A 16,755-nucleotide genomic window follows, 5' to 3' on the forward strand; every position below is an offset into this window, starting at 1 on the left:
TTTTTTAAAAAATGGCTTTTAAAGGTAGCTTCTTCTTTTTAAATTATTATTATTACTATTATTATTATTATTATTATTATTATTATTATTATTATTATTATTATTATTATTATTATTATTATTATTATTATTATTATTATTATTATTATTATTATTATTATTATTGTTATTATTATTATTATTGTTGTTATTATTAATTGTTATTACTACTAATTATTAGTATTATAATTATTACTAGTATTATAAATATTATAAGTATTATAACCATTAATATTATCATTAATATTAGTATTAGTATCATTTTAGATGTATTATTATTATTAATAAAAGTATTATTATTAAGATTACCATTCGTAATAAGGTTGTTATAATTATTATTATTATTAGATATTAAGTATTAATATCAAAATTATTATTTTTATCATCATTATTATTAAATTATTCATTATATTAAAAACTACTGATATTATCATTATTAGTATTGTTATTATTAAAAACTATTATTTTTACAACTATATAATTATTAAAAGAATCATTATTAGTAAAACTTTCATTTTATCATTTTTATTATTATCTTTAGTTTAACAGTATTATAATTATTAATTTTTACAAACAAAAGAGATTTATATATAAAAGTATATTAGCTACTATATTTTTATATGAAATATTATTAACTATAATAATAACTAAATTACATATAGTATATAAAAATATTTTAAGATATTATAAATAATAATATAAACACATATAAAAACATAAACATTAATTTTAATACATTATATATACATAACAATAAGTTACAATTTAATAATATATTATAATAAATATATATACAACTTTGTTTGATTACAATTATATGTGTTAATATATATATATATATATATATATATATATATATATATATATATATATATATTTATATATATATAAATGATATAGGTTCGTGAATCCAAGGCCAACCCTGCATTGTTCAGTTGTTCAATGCCGTCATATGTATTTTTACTACAAAATACAGTATTGTGAGTTTCATTACTCCCTTTTTAAATACTTTTGCAATATATATTTTTGAGACTGAGAATACATGTGCTGTTTTTATAAATGTTTTACAAAATAGACACAAGTACTCGAAATTACATTCTATGTTGGATTATGAATACCGAATATCACCCTTTTAGCTTGGTAGCTTAAGAATTATGGAACAGACACCCTAATTGACGCGAATCCTAAAGGTAGATCTACGGGCACTAACTCCCTCCATACTGAAAAATGGTATGCTTTAGCACTTCGAGTTATTAATACAGATGGATTTCTGTTTTGGGGATATTCTATATGCATTTTATTAATGTCGGTTACTAGGTGTTCAACATATGAATGGTTTTTATGCAGTTTGCATGTTATTGAAAAATGGAAATGAGTATCTTGTGGTCTATTAAATAATTGGAAATGATTGTTTATGATAAACTAATGAACACACAAACCTTTTGGTTGACACTTTAAATCATGTTTATTCTCAGGTATTAAAGATATCTTCCGCTGTGCATTTGCTCATTTTAGAGATATTACTTTGAGTCATTCATGACAAATTTCAAAAGACGCTGCATTCGAGTCGTTGAGTTCATCAAGATTATTATTAAGTCAATTATAGTTGGATATATTATGAAATTGTATGCATATCGTCAACTGTCGATGAAATGAAAGATTGTCTTTTAAAAACGAATGCAATGTTTGTAAAATGTATCATATAGAGGTTAAATACCTCGCGATGTAATCAACTATTGTGAATCGTTTATAATCGGTATGAACGGGTCCTTTCAACAATGATGATGATGTGTTTGATAAAACTCCTTCTTCCAAACCCTTGATCTCAAAAGGTCCTGGCACAACACAATCTTCTTCTTCCTCTCTTCTGCCATCCTCTGTACCGCTGGCCGCATTGAAAACATTCCTTGAAGATCCTATCAACAAGTCTGATAGATTCGTTGATTTGTTAAATGTAATTTATAATTTGATTTCTCTATTGAATAATTAATTATTCGTATACTTGTTAACCACATGTTTCCATGCAGACATATTCTATTGTTGATCTTTCTGTATCACTGTCCACCATGACTCTAAAACAAAGCTGCCAATCCACCGCTGCTTCTCTGATATTGCACACACAGCATGTGCTTCATAACTTCAAAATGTAAGAGGCACAAGAAGCTGTGGTTGCTAGTACGAAGTGCGGCTAAAATGAAAAAGGTAGATGTAGAAGTGCAAGACGTGCACAAAAAGTGGACAAATTCTGCGGATCTTGTGCAGAAGAAGGACGAGGCTTTGAAGTTGGTGGAAGGTAAGTGTGTTGAAGTGAGGTCCGAGAGAGACAAACTATTGGAAGAGAAAGAGAAATTGTTGAAGGAAGTTTAGGATTTGAAGAAGGCTGTGGAGGAGAAAGGTCGTATAGCTGAAGAGAATGCTACTCTTGCTGCTGCTGCTCAAATGGACTGACAGATTTGAGAACTGGTATTCCTAGTCTTATGCAGAGGATATTAGACTCATATTTTGTTGGTCAAACATTTCACAAACAAGTATCTTGAGACCTCCATAGCAAACGATGTTCCTGAGGTGGTGGAGGAAGTTGTCAACCTCATCCCCAACAAGCCTGATCCCCTGCCAGCTGAAATTTCAGAGCATATTAAACCTGATGCTGCTGTTGAGTTGGATACCGCCAGGGATGTTGTTGTTGCTCTGAAGATTGAATCCTTAGAGGAAATTTACAACAGGGATGGGGCTTCTGTTAAAGAAATACTGGATGTACCAGTATAATTTGAAACAATTTGAAACATTCTGTAATAATTATTGTATAATGTTTATTTTGATTTTGACAATATATGTATGTTTAATGCTTAACTATTTGCCATGTTACCTATAAAAATTATGTTAACAAATGCTACTAGTTGATGAGAACATATGTATGCTTAGCATATATGATTTCCCAAATTACGTGTTCATTATGTTTGTTTTATGTTAACTTGTCAATAATATACATTGGCCTTTACTGCTTGTTGCATGATGGATGCATTTAAACGTCATCCGTTTTCCATATGTAACATATTGCCATCTTTGTTGAAGTCAAAACTTCGAAGCAAATAATCAATTTTTCCAACATGATGCACTCGGGTTTGTAAAGATATAAATGGGTCCAAAAAATAATAAACTTGTAAAATTTATAGAATATGTGCTTAAGAAATTATCAGTATTTTGTACAGCGTGTTGCGCTTAAGCATTCTGCGGCTTTTCAAAAATACACTTATATTTTGATATGAAACTTTTCTATTTTCCATATAAATGGATTTATGCAGTTGAGATAAACCATTATATATGTCATGACATCCGAGAGATATTGTATTTTTGCCTCGGTGTTCTCTAGTGAAGTCAAAACTTACACTAGCTGATCCCTTGTGTCAGAAATGTTGACACAAAAGCTTCTACCTTCGAGAGCATAAAAATGCATTACCTTTTATGGGTGGGTTAATGAATGCACTATTCTACATTCGTAACGTGTAGCGCTTTTCGTAAGCAAAAAGATAAAATTTCATTGATATTAAACTATTGCACTTACAAAGATTTGTGTAAAATTTTCGTATGGATAGGGTGATCAAATCTATCAAGAAAATTACAAAAACTTGTATTATGCTTATTGAAAAAGAGAATAAGAAAACATGTTCAACTATTGTGCTGCACGATATATGTAATCATTATGTTTTCCGTGCAGTGTACTCCGTTATGCTTTTAATGCTCCATCATTTTAGATACTTTAAAGTACCCGTTCACGTCATTCATGCTAAACAATTGCCTTGAAGATCTAATTCTGTCCATATCCCTTCCTGCTTCATAAACAACAGAGCATTCTCTTGCTGGTCCTACAAACTCTGAATGTACCACTACTATGCCATTAGGGGTGGGGAATCGTAATTCCACATGTGGCATTGAAGAGATTGCTCTAAACTTACGCAGAGTCCTACATCCCAACAAAGCATTTAACCTTGACTTTCCTTCCAGCACTGTGAAATCCACGATTTATGTGCGAACTAAAGGATATGTTCCCAGCATGACATCCAATTTGATCTTCCCAACTGCCCTCACTGATGCTCTAGTTATACCAGCAATTTTCAAATTCGTGTTGCGGAGCCTGTCTCTAGCGCTGAACGGAATATCCCTAAAACAGTCCAAATACAAGATATCTGCTTCGCTACCAGTATCTGTGTAAATTTTGGTTATGAACTTATTTGCAGTCACAGTAGAGATGACAACAGGATCTTCTGACAGTCGGCAGTTAGGAATCGTGTGGAATATGACAGGAGCATACATCCATGCCTCCGTGCTGCGTTCTCCGCTTACCTCATGCTCTTTTCCTTCATTCCAAATGACTTTGATGTGCCGTTCAGAAGTTAGATCCCTCTCATCCTTTCTTTCCTCTCTTCGATTATAATCTCTCCGCCCACCGTGACACAGCTTTTCTTGCCAAGCAAAAAGTTTATTTGGGTCATTCCTTTTGTATTGCTTTCCAGGTAACAAATGTTCAATTCACCAGCATTGATCTTAGAAATGATCTCTCTCATCAATGACATCCAATTGTCAGTATCATGCCCATATGCCTCATGGAAATCACACCACCTGTCACTCTTTAGCCCCTCTCTTTCTTCCATTGATGCTGGAGGACTGAAATTTTTTTAAATAGGTTCAGTGAACAAGATTTCCTTTGGTGTTTTTATTAAAGCCATGATGAGTGGATGCCTTTCTAATGGTCTGCGATGATGATAGTTATCATTTGGGTGATTATTGCCCCTCCAACCATGTTGTTTCCTTCGATAACTATTGTCATAACCATGCTGTCTTTGGTAGTTTTCATTCGGGTACCATCCTCCGTTCTGCTGCCTGTAATTCCTTTGAACTCGGGGATGTTTCATTTCTCCAGCCCTCAAATGTTTCTGTGCTACTATCAGCACTTGATGTAATGTTTTTAGAACATCATATCATAACGCATGAATCAAACTTGAAAATCGACGCTGGTCAAGTCAGAAGATGAAAATAGACACAAGTTGAGAATCTGGTATATCAGGTATTTTCTAGCATTCAACAGTATAACACTTCATGAAATTACTTAAAGACTCATTCTGATGGGTAATGATTTCATGTGCTTCCAGATGTGACAATGTGCAACTCCTCAGAATTTGGTATTGCATAATAAATTTGGCTCTTAAATCAAGAAAGCTGGTAATACTCCTAGGCGGAAGACTTGTAAACTAGTATCTTGCCATCTTCTACAACACCGTAGGAAACATATGACATGCAACCTCATCATCCCAATGCTGTAATCCCATAACCCCTTCATACACAGTAAGGAAATCTTCTGGATTAGTCGTACCATCATAAACACCAATTGATGGTATCCCTAGGTTTCTTGGAAGTGGATACTCTGCAATTCGAGTGACAGAACACTGATTGGTTGCGCTAGCTTTTGTTTGTATTTTAATGGCGCCATTTTTGTCAATATCTCATCCAACAATTTTCTTGCCATTTCCTCATACATGAATGGTTGTTCTTCCTCTTCTCCATATTCCCATGTATTTTCCAAAAAACCCTCTTCATTATGATCATGTTCAGAATCATCCACCAAAGTATTCAATTGATTGAATAAGTTGAATAATTTTTGTTTGAAAATTGCCTTCCATTTGCTTATATGCTTGGTGTTTACATCATATTTTCTTTTAAAAGAGATATTGTGCATTTCCCCGCCGTGCTTTCCATACTCTCCCATTGGAGTTATCGAGTAATGTTTTATTCAAACGTGTTGCTGTGTCATTCACATGTTCTTCTGTTGTACCTGTATTCACATGATCCTCTTCCTCAATTGAAGTCTCTTCCAAGATTAATTGATCAACTGGTAAATTCTCGACAAGTTTTTCAGTAATTGGGTTAAGTGGTGTTCGAATTGAAGTCATGTCAGTTGCTTTTGCATTCATGGTGTGATGCCCCGTACAAAATTAACGTGTACGGATCATCAACAACAGGATCATTACAAGGTCAAACACTATATGTTGTTTGAAAACTAGTTTTGCATTCATGAAAAGATAGCGTTTTACAAAAGATCACGTGCTTCCTATGAATTGAAGCATTAACATAAGTATGTGACCCAAGGGTCGTTACAAAACCAATATTTGAAAATAACGTAAGTTACGAATGCAATATAAAAGTTCCATGATTGAGACATCTCTATGTAATGCAGCGGAAGTCTAACACAGCAAGTCTGTAACAGCAAGTCTAATACACCAACACAGCAAGTCTAACAGCAAGTCTAACAGCGGAAGCAACAACATCTAAGTACCTGAGAAATACATGCTTAAAAAGCTAACACGAATGTTGGTGAGGTATAGTTGGTTCGTAATCAGTAATGTAATGTAGGCCACGAGATTTTAGTGCTTCAACCAGCAGTTTAAATCAGTAATTCAAATCAATATGTTAAAGTATATGTATAACCGTGGGCACTTGGTAACTAACTTAACGTAAATAACACCCCCTAAAAGTACACTTGGCGAGTGCGTAAGTTTACGAAGTATTAAACACCCGTTAAATGCTAGCGCGACTAGCCCGAGTGGGGATGTCAAACCCTATGGATCCATATCTAAGATTCGCGTTCACCGGTTCAAAAACCAATGACTAAACGTTACCGAGCTAAGGGGAAAGTTTATGCCGTTGTATAACCCACACATATATAAAGTTTAAGTACTCGTGCCTAGTATGTAAATGATGTTAAAGCGAAGGGGTACGAAATATACTTATTTTTATTACGAAAAGCGATACAAAATTACACAAGTTTTATTAATTTACGGATGGGATATACCTAAACCTTGCTACAACACTATAGGCAGTGTACCTAATCGTAGAGTAGTGTAGTTTTTAGTAAGTCCGGTTCGTTCCACAGGGAGCTGGTGATACTTACTATATTTTTAACTATATTTATACAAAATATATATAATTATATAAGTAGTAATATTATTATAAAAGGGGGGTTTTACCGTTTAATGACCGGTTTGTCGATTCTATATTTTAAGCGTAAAGATAAATGACGATAATTAAAGTGCGTAAAATAATGACAATAAATAAAATGACAGTAAATAAAATTGCAAGTAATAAAATGACAGTAAATAAAGATACGATGAGAAATATAATAAAAGAATTATGCTTATTTAAACTTCCGTAATCATGATGTTTGACGTGTTGATTTTAATTTATTACCATGGGTTAATTGTCCTTTGTCCTGGTTTATTTGATACGTCTATCTGGTTTTTGTCCATAATAGTCCATCGGTTATAAATATAAAGTGCGAGTATCCTCGTCAAATTACCCTTATACCCGAAGTCAAATATTCCAACAGATTAAGGATTTAAACTGTGACGCAGTTATCACTTCTGTCAACAATTACACCAGTTATCACTGTATGTAATCCACCCCTGTTTTAATTAGTTTATGAATATTAATTCATCCACTTGATCAGAATGAATAATCAATTACCCAACCCAATTGATTAATTAAATGATTATAACAGATTCCATATGAACATCACTAAATAGGACAACCATAATCATTATTAATTATTAGGTTAATTAATTTGAAGATAGGTTCGACAGACTCCAATGAGTTGTCACTCAATTAGACAATACCCCCCATCTATTAATAGTCAATAGTTCAATTTCTACAAGTGTCGGTCTTTTGCCCAAACCTTAATTATGGTCCAAAGTTCAATAACCCCTTCTTAATATTTTAGCCCAACATCACGATTACTTCGGCTCAAATAAGCATAATAATAACTTAGTTACGATACATTAATTTAGAAAGGAAGAACATAGCTTACAGTGGTGATTAATCGCGTAGCGTTACACGGGCAGAGTTTCGACTTTAAAACCCGTAAAACATTTCTTACATTAACCCAACTAAACCATAACTTTATTATTAAAATTAACTTAAATTAAAATTATAATATAAATATATATTTCTTTACAGAAGGAAGAAAGAAAGAAAAGGTGTACTTAAATTCATCGATTACATGGCCTTTTATAGGCAAATGATTAATTTGAATTTTCACTTATGACCGCTGAACTATGCTCAATTAACAACTTTTTATTATATAATATTATTCTTATTATGAATTATTTAAATATAATATTATATTCTTGTGCATAGTTGACTTGTACTTTCAGCTCCGTTGCGTCGAGCGTTGAAAGTTGGTTCATGCCTCGGTTCCGGATTTTCGAACGCCTTTTCGTACAATTTAATATCGTGTACTTTACGTTTTGTGACTTGTACTCTTGTCATTTTGAGACGTTCCTCATCAATAATTTTAACCTCTTGAATTGTATCTTGTACTTTTTAGCTTTTTGGACCTTTGTGTCTTCAAATCGTCATTTTCGCCTTTTGTCTTCACACTTATTTAATATAAACGGATATCACTTGAAAATGGAACAATTGCAACTAAAATCTTGTCTTTCTTGGGGAATAATGCTATGAAATATATGTTCCTTTTTAGCCATATCAATATCCCCACACTTGAGCGTTGCTTGTCCTCAAGCAATACAGTCTTGAAATAATATAATACATCACACGAATCACTTCTTTATTCTTCACACTTTGTACATCAGTGATTTTGATATGGCGGTATAAACAATGATAGTAACAATAGAACCATGGTTAAAGGTGGGTGTGTCATCCACAGTTGCCTCGGGTTTAGGTCAACGACACTTGCAATCAAATAGCCGATTTACTTTCGGTTTCCAAAGCAAAGTGCACATTTGAAAGGCGGTTTACAGTCCCACATGACTTATGAAAATTTAGATCCGTTAGGAAATTGGATCTTTATGAAAACTTTTGATCTTTTGAAAATTCAAGCTAAATTTTACCCTAGACAAGTTTTCTGATTTGATCCACCATCGGTGTTGCAAAATATATTTGTGGATCAATATTTTGGCTAAAACTTTTAGGTTCGTGTAATCCACTGCTATCCCTGTATCGGAAAGCACACATCCAGTTTACTTGTTCCGTATATTACCTTTCGGTAAACTACCGTCCGGTTGTAAAGGAAAGCGATGAACAAGAAACTGTTAAGGCAATGTCCCGTGACATGCAGATGATTATGCTCTTTTTAACGTGTCGGATGCTAGTACTATCCTTGGTAGGAGCAATAGTAAAGATCATCCTATAATTTTTCGATCTGGCACAAGGTCCTGTCTCCGACCATGCTATGCAACCACTGTTCTTACGGTTGACACCCGATTTGGTTCAGGTGACCTAATGAATTCCAGGTGAATTCCTAGGATTTTACGTTCAATGGTAATGAACGCATTGAAAATGGGTTTTCAGAAAACAAATCGGTTTTAATTTTGATGAAAATATTTTCTCGTTCAAGCTCGAGTTTAGACATCATCGAATTCCATGAGTTTGAATTCTCAATCTTTAAGGTCAATCTCAAGGATTGAGTAATATCAGTCTTAAAAGCTGATTTTTGATCTTTTAAGGAGATTATCCTTTCTGGGGATCTGATTCAGTAGTCTTATCAAGCTAATTTGCACGGTGCCCCCCATTGTACGAGATAAATCCTTCTCATGGTTAGGATAAATCTGACCACTTGGCGACCCTGTTTGATGCTGAGGTCCGTGGATTTCCTGCTGATTTTAGAGATGACTTTTCTAGATTTTTTGTCAACCTACAGCTGGTCTGGACTACAACTTCATGACCTAAATCAAGAAGCGCGTGTCTTTTTTGGAAGACTTTACTTCCTTTTAATGATGGAATTGATTCATCGTGTAGATCCATCTTCCTTTAATAAATCGGGTAAAACAGTTAATTTAGTCCAAAACAAAAACACCTGCAATAACTTTACAGAAACATGTGATAGATAGTTTTTAATTGAATAACTTGGTACATTCTCCCCACACTTAGTTTCTTTCTTTGCCTTTTTATTCTCCTTTATTTCATTTTAAATGAATTCAAGCGTTTTAGGGTGTTTCTCAATTTATGTCCTTTCCAAGGTAACGATAATTTCGGTATTAACACCTAGTTTTCATCGTTCATAAATATGTGTAAACATGATTTTGACTTCATTTAGTTGAAAATTTTTCAAATTTTCACAAAATTTGGAAAATAAACCAAGTATAAACCCGAGAGAATTTATAACCCTTCCCCACACTTAAGATCATGCAATGCCCTCATTTGCATGAAATCAGACTATAATTATAAATTCATGAGGGTGATTAGTGTAGAAAAGTGATTAGAAATACCGAGTTCGCAATCATATTGTTGTTATTTCACATTTGATCTTTCGCGTCTTGTTGTCAAAATTAGTACCTTTTGCTGAACTTAATGACAGTCTTTGAAAGTGCGCTGTTTTACCCTGTTTTGTATATAATAAAATACAAACATATATATATACATATTTTTGAAGTTTGGTATATAACCCCACGTTCAAAAAATTATAAAATATAATATTTTTTTTGGCATACTTTATATCAATAAAATTAAAAATAATGATAACAAAATTTGTCGCCCCGCCCTCGGGTAAAGCAATTTCGGCTCAACGACCTAGTCTTCAACTCACGACGAATTTTAAAAATCATATTTTTAACTTAATAAAATAAAGTAAATTTTTGATTTTAAAAACATAAATTAAAATGCATATTAATTTCATATAAAACCTAAAAAACAAAAAAAAATTCAGAATGGAGGGAGAAAACTAGTTCTTTAGTGTCTGCTAGCGGAAAAGACCAATCGGATTCCATTCTCGGAACTACACGAGAATAGAACAACTAACTCTAGATAGCATTCTCTTTTTAAAACAATTGAATCTCCCCACACTTAGGTAGTTGTGGTGTCTTCATTGTCAATTTCTTTTGGTTCATAATCAACTTGCATATCTGTGACTTTTTCTTTAAGCCAGTGCCCGGCTTCTTCGATAATATCCTAAAATTCAACTAGCTTCGCCTTTTCTTTAGGCGACAGATTGGATACTAACCGGTTACATAACTTAAAGTTCCCCTTACTTTTAGCATCAATAACCCGTTTAAAAAGTTTCTTCATTGAACTGTTAATAACGGGGTCATTTAATTTCGTATCAACAATGGGGTTCCTTGTTATCAAGTTATCATTAGGTGTTACTTCATTTTCCCCACACTTAGGCGTTTTATTATTGCTAAGCACTACCGTTGGAGTTGGTAAAACAATATGGTTCTTACCAATCGTTTTTGCTGGTTCAACAGTTTTGGTTGGTGGAGATTTAGACTTTCGAATCATAAAGGTGATCGATTTTTCATCATTACTAAGTGTCATTCTACCATTTCTTACATCAAATAACGCCCCGGTGGACGCTAAGAATGGCCGACCTAAAATTAGAGGAATGTTTGGGTCCTCTTCTATGTCAATGACAATGAATTCGACTAGAAAGGTTAAATTACCTACTTGAATGGGTAGGTTGTTAGCAATTCCAACTGGGTGCTTAATGGTTTGATCAAGGAGTCGAACACTCATATCCGTTGGACTTAACTTACCTACACCTAATCTCTTATATAAGGAAAGAGTCATAACACTCACACTTGCACCTAAATCTGCCAGTGCATCATACATGACACAATCACTAAGTAGACAAGGAATAATAAATTCACCCGGATCACCTACCCTAGGTGGAGGTTTTGGTGGAACTGTATTCACCGGGTTTACTTATACGGTTTTTGTTTCTTGTACTTCCTTATTCTTTTTCTTCTTCTTCTTTCCAGAGGTATCACAATCTTTATTACCTATCACTTGCTCATACTCAACTCCTTTTATTGGAAACGGGATGGGTGGTTTATATGGTTCCACCACTGGCTTTACATACTCGGGTGGTGGTGGTGTTATAAATTCTTCATTGTTACTCTCATCTAAAACCTTCCCATCTTCTGGAGCTGGTTTTTCAGAATTTGTTGAAATCATATTAACATTCTCATTTCGAGGATTTACTTCAGTATTACTCGGTAGCTTTCCTTGTTCCCTTTCACTCATCATGCTAGCAAGAGTACCAACATGTTTTTCTAGATTCAAAATAGAAGCTTGTTGAGTTCTTAATGACTGATCAAACCTTTCGTTTGTTTGAGTTTGAGATGTAATAAATTGTGTTTGAGATTCAACTAGCTTTGCCATTATTTCTTCTAGATTTGGCTTTTTCTCTTCGGTTTGTTGTGGTGGTTTATACAAGCCATGTCTTTGTGGATTGAAAGTGTTGTTTTGAGTTGGTTGGTTATTCGAACCTTGTTGGTTATACGAGTTGTTGTTGGGTCCATTTGGATTGTAAAGAATGTTTTGATTTCGATTGAAGTTTATCCTTGGCGGTTGATAATTATTTTGATAATTACTTCCCGTCCTTTGGTTCATATAGGAAACATTCTCTCGTTGTTCCATCGTTGGTTCAATGTGACAATCTTTCAATAAGTGTGGTCCACCGCATTGCTCACAACTGATTCGTATTGCGTGAATATCTTTATTCATCTTTTCCATTCGTCTTTCGAAAGCATCTATTTTTGCGGAAACGGAATCAAAGTCATGGCTAGAATCGGTTCTAGCCACTTTAGATGATCGAAAGATATCTTTTTCTTGATGCCACTCATGTGAGTGGGAGGCTGTGCTATCAATGATCTTGTAAGCTTCAGTTGCGGTTTTCTTCATAATGGAACCACCAGCTGTTATGTCGATGTCTTTTCGTGTAGCAACGTTGACACCTTGATAGAATATTTGTACTATATGATAAGTGTCTAAACCGTGTTGAGGACATCCTCTCAACATCCTTCCGAATCTTATCCACGCCTCATATAATGTTTCATTTGGCTTTTGTGTGAACGTAACAATTTCTCCTTGAAGTCTCACGGCTTTAGATGCCGGAAAGAATTGTTTAAGAAATTTTTCAACTAAAACATCCCATGTATCAATCGCCCCTTCAGGTAACGATTCTAACCAATCTTTGGCTTCTCCCTTTAATGTCCAGGGAAACAACATGAGATAGATCTGTTCATCCTCAACTTCTCGGATTTTGAATAGTGTACAGATCCTATTAAACGTACGAAGATGTTCGTTTGGATCTTCCTTCGGCGCACCACTATATTGGCACTGATTAGTTACCATGTGTAGGATTTGTCCTTTGATTTCATAATCTGGCGCATTAATGTCTGGCTTAATAATGGCGTGACCTTGGCCCGTGCGTGTGGCTCTCATTCGGTCTTCCATACTTAGAGGTTCCAGATTTTTCATAATTGAATTTGTTGAATACGAATCACTAGAAGATTCTGATTTAATGGTTTGTGGTTCAGGAGGAATGATTAGTGGTTCTGGATCTTGGAATTGTCCCTGAATATTCTCCGGATTCTCAATTGTGAGGTCGGGTTCAAAAGATGGATTATCGGAAATTTGAGTTGGAGTTCTTGGTCGACTAGATGATGATTCTAAAGAAAAATCAACGGCGACAATATTGGATAGATGTCTTGATCGAGTTATAGGTGGTGAACGTATGAAAGGTGGTGAACGTTTTGCTCGGTGCATTCACTGAATATCCTATTAGTTATAAAAAAAATAAGAAAAACTTATATAAGTTGTCCAATTAATAGACTTTTCTGATTTTGCCCACGTTTCGAATAGCCAAAAGATGCAGCAGGAAGCCAGGACCCTTTAAATCGGAAGCCCACAACTTGCCACTAACAAATCCAACTATTACTACGAACCAGAAAAATGTCAACGTCTATCAATTTAACCACTTAAATAATTTTTCTTTTCGTTTGAAGAATTAGATAAGAAGTAAAGAAAATTCTATATCCTATAACTAGAGCGTCGAGAAATAAGAAAGAAAAAGATTGTGCGTCGAAAAGTGTCGAAAAATAAAAAGGTTGAAAAATAGGCGTCGAAAAATAAAAATAAGAAAGTAGCGCGAAAAATGGCGTCGCAAAATTCTAAAGCACCTAAATCTTAGTCTAAGGAATAAACACTTAAGGAATTTTACGGCAAAACCTAAAAATCTAGAAATAAAAAAAATAACTACGCCAAAAATAAACTTAATACTAAAAGTTGCGACTATAGTCTAAAAATCTAAAGGTAATAAAACTTAAAAAAAATTATTATTTATTATTTTTAAAAAAAAAAATTTTTTTTTAAATTTTTTTTTTTTTTTTAAAAACGAATTTTTTTTTTCTTAAAAAAAAACGTTTTTTTTACAATTTTTTTTTTTAAAAAAAAAACGATTTTTTTTACAAATTAATATTTTTTTTATAATTATTATTTTTTTTCAAAACTTTTTTTTAATTCATTTACTATTCATGAATAGTAAATGAAAAGAAATTAATTAATTTACTATTCACATGAAAGCGACATGATAGAAATTATTAATTACAAGTTACATAATATACCCCTGAAGTATTTAATAAATACGACTTTTTAAAACTTTTACGATTCAAAATATATTCTAAAATATTATTATATTATTATATTCTATTTCAATATTATTATATTATTATATTCTATTTCAATATTATTATATTATTATATTTTATTTCAATATTATTATATTATTATATTTATTAAATTATTATTATAATTAAAAATATAGCGTTTTAGCGCTCCCCGGCAGCGGCGCCAAAAACTTGATGTTAAAGCGAAGGGGTACGAAATATACTTATTTTTATTACGAAAAGCGATACAAAATTACACAAGTTTTATTAATTTACGGATGGGATATACCTAAACCTTGCTACAACACTATAGGCAGTGTACCTAATCGTAGATTAGTGTAGTTTTTAGTAAGTCCGGTTCGTTCCACAGGGAGCTGGTGATACTTACTATATTTATAACTATATTTATACAAAATATATATAATTATATAAGTAGTAATATTATTATAAAAGGGGGGTTTTACCGTTTAATGACTGGTTTGTCGATTCTATATTTTAAGCGTAAAGATAAATGACGATAATTAAAGTGCGTAAAATAATGACAATAAATAAAATGACAGTAAATAAAATTGCGAGTAATAAAATGACAGTAAATAAAGATACGATGAGAAATATAATAAAAGAATTATGCTTATTTAAACTTCCGTAATCATGATGTTTGACGTGTTGATTTTAATTTATTACCATGGGTTAATTGTCCTTTGTCCTGGTTTATTTGATACGTCTATCTGGTTTTTGTCCATAATAGTCCATCGGTTATAAATATAAAGTGCGAGTATCCTCGTCAAATTACCCTTATACCCGAAGTCAAATATTCCAACTGATTAAGGATTTAAACTGTGACGCAGTTATCACTTCTGTCAACAATTACACCAGTTATCACTGTATGTAATCCACCCCTGTTTTAATTAGTTTATGAATATTAATTCATCCACTTGATCAGAATGAATAATCAATTACCCAACCCAATTGATTAATTAAATGATTATAATAGATTCCATATGAACATCACTAAATAGGACAACCATAATCATTATTAATTATTAGGTTAATTAATTTGAAGATAGGTTCGACAGACTCCAATGAGTTATCACTCAATTAGACAATACCCCCCATCTATTAATAGTCAATAGTTCAATTTCTACAAGTGTCGGTCTTTTGCCCAAACCTTAATTATGGTCCAAAGTTCAATAACCCCTTCTTAATATTTTAGCCCAACATCACGATTACTTCGGCTCAAATAAGCATAATAATAACTTAGTTACGATACATTAATTTAAAAAGGAAGAACATAGCTTACAGTGGTGATTAATCGCGTAGCGTTACACGGACAGAGTTTCGACTTTAAAACCCGTAAAACATTTCTTACATTAACCCAACTAAACCATAACTTTATTATTAAAATTAACTTAAATTAAAATTATAATATAAATATATATTTCTTTAAGAAAGAAAAGGTGTACTTAAATTCATCGATTACATGGCCTTTTATAGGCAAATGATTAATTTGAATTTTCACTTATGACCCCTGAACTATGCTCAATTAACAACTTTTTATTATATAATATTATTCTTATTATGAATTATTTAAATATAATATTATATTCTTGTGCATAGTTGACTTGTACTTTCAGCTCCGTTGCGTCGAGCGTTGAAAGTTGGTTCATGCCTCGGTTCCGGATTTTCGAACGCCTTTTCGTACAATTTAATATCGTGTACTTTGCGTTTTGTGACTTGTACTCTTGTCATTTTGAGACGTTCCTCATAAATAATTTGAACCTCTTGAATTGTATCTTGTACTTTTTAGCTTTTTGGACCTTTGTGTCTTCAAATCGTCATTTTCGCCTTTTGTCTTCCCACTTATTTAATATAAACGGATATCACTTGAAAATGGAACAATTGCAACTAAAATCTTGTCTTTCTTGGGGAATAATGCTATGAAATATATGTTCCTTTTTAGCCTTATCAGTAAAAGGTAAAACGTGCATGCATTCTCAGTCCCAAAATAGTTAAAGTAAAAAGGGATGCTATAACTCAAAGTGTAAAGTAGTTAAGTTGATTCGAGATAAGTCTGCAAGTAGTTGGTCCGAAGGTCCTCAACCCAAGTCAAAAGTTAATAAGTCAGTAAATTGTCCCAAAGGTTTCAGTGTATATAAATTAGGTCTTAAGTATCACATCATTCATCATAAGTCAAAAAGAGTAAAGTAAGTTTTAAATCAAGAACAAGGTTTAAAACAAAGCCTGATTTCGTTCAGTCGCCACA

The 16,755-nt window shown here is 32.8% G+C and overlaps 1 non-coding gene across 1 annotated transcript; it reads left to right on the top strand.

Moving 5' to 3' along the window:
• The first annotated feature begins 12,814 nt into the window (after positions 1-12,814).
• Positions 12,815-12,921, top strand: LOC139856272 (small nucleolar RNA R71). Its single transcript, XR_011761765.1, has one exon. It is a non-coding gene; the product is annotated as a small nucleolar RNA R71 (small nucleolar RNA).
• Positions 12,922-16,755: the final 3,834 nt, after the last annotated feature.

Source organism: Rutidosis leptorrhynchoides, chromosome 6, assembly GCF_046630445.1.
Source record: "Rutidosis leptorrhynchoides isolate AG116_Rl617_1_P2 chromosome 6, CSIRO_AGI_Rlap_v1, whole genome shotgun sequence".
NCBI lineage: Eukaryota > Viridiplantae > Streptophyta > Magnoliopsida > Asterales > Asteraceae > Rutidosis > Rutidosis leptorrhynchoides.